The sequence below is a fragment of the Nicotiana attenuata genome, chromosome 8 (assembly GCF_001879085.1).
Source record: "Nicotiana attenuata strain UT chromosome 8, NIATTr2, whole genome shotgun sequence".
NCBI lineage: Eukaryota > Viridiplantae > Streptophyta > Magnoliopsida > Solanales > Solanaceae > Nicotiana > Nicotiana attenuata.
Window position 1 is genome coordinate 26,390,251 of NC_031996.1, and position 6,000 is coordinate 26,396,250.

Sequence of the window (6,000 nt, forward strand, 5' to 3'; positions counted from 1 at the left end):
AATAAAAGTGATTTAGCCGACGAAGTTTGTGAAAGCGACTAATTAAAGTCAAAGAAATACCTGAAGGGCTCGCGGGACCGTAACGTTCAATGAATTCAGCCCACGTACGGGTCTCTTCCGCGAGAGGCAGCAAACCAGACACCCACTGCTTAATATCGGTTATGAATCGGGGGACGTGAGCTATAGCTGCAAAATAACAGAAAAATCATAAGGATGGTATAATTGGAACCGCTAAAGTCACGTACGATAAACGACTCGACGGATAGTAATACTTACATCTCGAATTCCACCTCTCAGGGAATCGACGGGGTTAGACACCAGGTGCTCCATCTTGATAAAGAAGTATCTACGCCAATAGCCCCGGTTAGCCCGATCATCGGTTTGCACAACCAACCCCTTCGAGCCACGATTCTTTAGATGCAGCATGGTGCCCCTCAGATAGCTGGCGCTGAATAGCTGCAATAGGTGGTGGACGGAGACCTCCAGCCCGACCAGCTCCGCGTATGTAGACATTACCCTACATACCTTTAGGGTATACGGAGTGAGTTGGGCGGGACACATGTTGTAGTAACAGCAAAGTTCCTCCGCCAATGGAAAAATGGGGAGGCCGTAGCCGATCAAAAAGGGATATTCATAAAACGTATAGTATCCCGGTCTATGGGTGTTCGCGTAGTCCGCTCCTGCTAAACCCATCTCCACGTGAGCGGGTATATCATACGACGCACGAAGAGTATCTAAATCATTTTGTTTAAACTCGGATTTCTCCCAAGGTTGTTCGGGAGAATCCCGTTGAAAGTCCCTCCTAATAAGGAGTTGCTTCGGGAGCACGTTATCTACGGTAAGAGGGGTGAGATCCTCCCCTTTCTCTCCCTTATCGCCGCCGGATGGAGGCGGTATGTCAGATGATTTATTATTATGAGCCCCCGGAGCGTTATCCCGTTTAGGTTTTGTCATGGTTTCCGATTAAGGAGTGATGTACTACGCAACCACAAGTGTACTTTCAGGGAAGCGGTGATTTTTCGTAAAAAGGAAGCGTTTCTTGAAATAGTTGGAAAACGTTTGCAGATGATCTAAAGTTAGGTTAAGTTGAACCCTTTCCCTATTTATAGGGTTGGGTAGCATTGAAATCGAAGAGGGAAAACCCCAAACAGGCGCGGGAAACCAAGGATCAGAACACTTTTTGTACTTCCTGGGGAACACGCGTAATGATGACACGCATATGGTGACGTCATCTCAGGGAAGGGATTGCGCGCCAATAGATCAACAAATTCAAACGATCGCCCCCCCCACGTTGTCGTCTCCAAACATGGTCAAAATTTTCCTAATACAAGGATCATGGTTCCGTCCATCGGCGACGCACTTTGTTACATCACCAACGAACGCAGGGACTATCTGTATGGGATCAAATTCTGCCCACTACGGTAGTAACGACCCACGACTAAATAATAGCCGAAGTAGAGGGGACGACCTAAGAATGTCAGAGCGAAAGCGTGCCCTTAGGTCTCGTCGTCTCCTCGAAAGCACGTGACCTATCCCTGTATTATTTTATTATTTTTGAGGGGGTTCTCTTATTATATAAAGGAGAATCCCAATGTTGTAAAGGGCAGGAGATCTTGCAATAATAAGCTATCTTTCTTTCTATTTCTCTCTCTCTCTAAACAAGCCTTCTCTTACTCTCTCGAATATCCAAGTTGCTGAAACAATCACAAGCATAATACAAACTTCTAGGTCTTATTATATTCGATCACAATTTACCTGTAATTTATTTTGATTGTTTTTCGCTTATAAAGTAATTAGTATCTTTTAAGCAAAACAGTATTCAACTAAACAAGACTGTTAGGTATATTCCTATCCTAACCGCGAAATCTTTCCCCGAGCCACGGGTTCAGGAACAAGATCTCTCTAATTATACTCTAATCTAAACACGGCTTTCCCAAGCATAGCATAGATAGTAAATAGAACTCAACTGCTGGCCAAACAATTAAGCAATTATGCACAGAATTAGAGAAACAACCAAAGATGATAACTCGAGTTAACGGTAATATAAGTAATAAATTTCAATATTCATGACAAACACAACCCTAAAACATGAAGTTCAGCTCCACATAGACATGGTAGCAAAACAACAAATCATCAAGAAAAAGTAAAGATTACCAAGTTTGATGGAAGAAAGATGGAATTTGATGAATTTCGGCCTCCACGGCGGCTCCGTGCTCTCCCTCGGTCTAATCTCAGGTCTAATCCCCTCAAAGTGGTGTTTAATAACTATTTATATGTGTAGGAAAAAAGTTTAGATGAAATAACAATGTCCAAAACCAAAAAGGAGACAAAATAAGCTTGAAACCCGGAACACGCATCGCCTCGCGACAGACCGCGCCTAGCGAGCTCAAACGCGAGCTCCACCTCGCTACAGAACTGGCGTCGCACGCTCTGTCGCGCAAAATTCCCCTCGCATCACCTGCTCTAACGCGAGCTAAATAGCTCGCTTCGCATGCTCTATAGCGAGCAAATATTCTCGCGTCGCTGACTTCTTTGCTGCTTCGTTTACAATCTGCTTCATTCTTGATTTGCTTTGTTGCCTAACTTTGTTTCTTTGTCTTTCTTCTGTCCCAATTGTTCTTGCTTTGTCCCACAAATAATGATAAGCTCCTTGTTATAGTGCATGCAATACATTTATAGAGAGGTTTGTTTCCGATAGACCCTCGGCTCAAGGATGCGAAAAAAGTAATATATCAGTACCATCAACAGAAATCATAGAAATAATAACAGCATCATAAGTACCAGAAAATGAATGAAAAGCAATAACAGTAACACGTAAGTAAGGCTNAAATATATAATTATAGCCAAACATCACTACCCCACACTTAAACGTTGCTCGTCCTCAAGTCAACTAACAATTCACACTATCCTTGAGCACTTTGTTTTTACACAATCAACTACACCAATAACCATGGTTTATAGCAACAAATAGCAACAATTAAACCTTAGCATATGCAATACACTTCCCTTTTTCTTATGCCAGAGTTCAAAAATATTCAAACAACGACAACATGCTCATAACAATCCTAGCCTCAAAAATCAACTCTATGTCACAATGCACTCATGGCTTGAACACCCAACATCATAGAGAGAAGTCTAATAACGTTACATATCCTTGTGAAACCACGTGCCCTCTCAACAAGAACAAGAGTATAAGTTGAATCTATACATTCAAATCATATGCTCAAATATATTTTAAGGACTCATATATGTCAAAGAAAATCTCTCACTCTCACAAAAGAAGTCACATGCATGCAATTGGCACCATAGGCTTGCCCTTAATGTAAATCTCTACTAATGTAGGCTCACTCAGTCTAAAATCAATTAGGACTTTTTTTTATGGTTGTAATGTGGACTAAGGGACGGGAATGATATATTTCGGAATAGTGGCTAATCCTCCTAAGCACTTTAACACATCACATACTCAGCTGTAAGCGCATATTCTTCAATCCCAAGTTTAATTTCACAACTAAAATCATCCCTAACAATGTTCCATCTTTCTTTAAGCTCTGTCGTTATTTACACTCCACTAGCAAATATAAGATATTTATTCATCTACATTTTTTTTCTTTTTCTCTTTTGCAATTTTCACTAGTGGTGTATTATTTTACAAAATAAGTGCACCTTTCTTTCATTCATTGGTTCCACTCAAAAGTCACCCCACACTTGGTTCCTTCTTACTGCTTTTAGCGCTCATTTTACAATTAAAGTGCTTTAAGAGGTAAAAGGATCAAAACAATATTAATTAAGAACAAAAGGGTATATGCTCGTAATGTGGGTGCCAAATAAAAGTCTATAGGCTCAAAAGGGTTAATTAGAAATAATTTTATTTGTGATAACAAATAAAGCTCAAAAAAGATCAAAGAAAGCCTAAAATTATTTTTCAAACCGAGCATCACCTAAAATTTCGCTTCAACTCCCACATACCGGGCGAGTTCTAGACACAAGTACAATACATAGACTACACAAAAATCTGACTTCACACATTGCACATGACTCACTAAGGAAGGTCCCATTCCGACTCTCAACAAATGCAAGTATTCACGGAGCCACGATGTTGGCCCAAGTAAAGGTTAGTTTTGAAGACTGACAAAGGAACTCAGGATGAACCATGTCCATCACTCAGGTGCACAAAAACGGGCAGATTCGAGCATGTGGGTTGCACGTGAAGGGGATAAGCTTAACTTGGTGTATTTAATATCTCCTGATCGAAAAGGTTGCATAATTGATAAGGAGAAGGAGTCCTTAATCAAAGAGAACACTATCCATGATAGGGAAGGAGTTAGAAGTTGAAATCAACTAGAACTCTTCCACCAAGGAAGAGTTGCATCAGAACTCTAGTTATTTCTTCATCCACTAACTCTATAAATTACAGGATGTTCTCACCTTACAGGTGTTGCACAAAAACGCAGAAGTTAAACATGAATTGAGAGCAAAATAGCAAGGCTTTTTGCAAGCAGTTCGTGTGTGATTCAAGTGTGCAAACCTGAAGCTACATGAACCAGATTGAAGAACCAGCTCCATAAAGAGTTTTATGTGTCTTTCTTTATTTCTAGTTCAATTGTAGTAGGTGTTTCATATTGTACCTTTCAGCTTTATCTAGAAGCAATTGTAATAGGTATTTTGAGTATTCAAGTAAGAGTTAACTTGAAGTTATCGCAGCAGTTAGAGGCTGGTTGCCACAACGGGATTAGAGTTAATCCTTAGGTTTACAAGAGTTTTGTAAATGCTGTTTTGGCTCAGTGATTTTAGTGGAAGTTTGGGAAAATTCTACTGAGTAGTAGGTCGTGGTTTTTTCACCTTTTGAGCCAGGTGTTTTCCATGTAAAAATCTCTATGTTCTTTATTTTATGTACTTATTATTCCGTTAACAGTAGTAGTTAGTACACCTAGAAGAACCAGGTCCTTCCAGAAGTAGTTTAAGCGAAAAATTGGGTATCACGCAAATCACCCCCCCCCCTCTTGTGTGGTATTGACGTTTAGAACATCAATTGGTATCAGAGCGGGTTATCCTTGAAGAGGCTAACACCTTAGGAAAAGATCAACATGAGTGCACCACTTGGGAACTGGGAAGGGCAATCCACTGCTAGGCCTCCACTTTTCAATGGACAGTACTATTCTTGGTGGAAGAACAGGATGAGAGATCACATCATAGGAGAAGACTATGAACTCTGGGACATAGTCACTGATNGTCGACCCCGCTCGACGACGACGGATAACACTTCAACGACAGTTGAAGTTACATCCTCTGGGCCAAAGGCCATCGCCAATGATCGTCGACCCCGCTCGACGACGACGGATAACACTTCAACGACAGTTGAAGTTACATCCTATGGGCCAAAGGACATCGCTAATGATCGTCGACCCCGCTCGATGACGACGGATAACACTTCAACGATAGTTGAAGTTACATTCTATGGGCCAAAGGCCATCGCCAATGATCGTCGACCCCGCTCGACGACGACGGATAACACTTCAACGACAGTTAAAGTTACATCCTATGGGCCAAAGGCCATCGCCAATGATCGTCGACCCCGCTCGACGGTGACAAACCATGTATAAACAAAGAACAACACAAAAGAATAGCAACAAAAGTATAATTCTTTCACTATGACAAAAATTATATACATTTAGTCCCATGGAGGACTCCCATTACATTCCAAAAAGAAAAAAGGCAAAACCTATACAAGTCTTAAGGAGCCTCGCCAGATTTACCATCGCCATCCGCTTGCTCTCCTTCTCGACCATCGCCACCGAGGCGGTAAGTCTCATTAAACCATGGGTCGGACTCGAGCCGGTTGACGTCCTCCGAAGTATAGCCCTCTCGGTCAGGAGAGTCGGAGCTGTACCCACAAGCTACACGAGCGGCACGAGCCTCGCGCCACTGCTCCTGAACTTCCTCCTCAGAGACCCGTTCCGCAACAAGAAGTTTTTTATACACGTCCAATTTGGCCTCCGCATA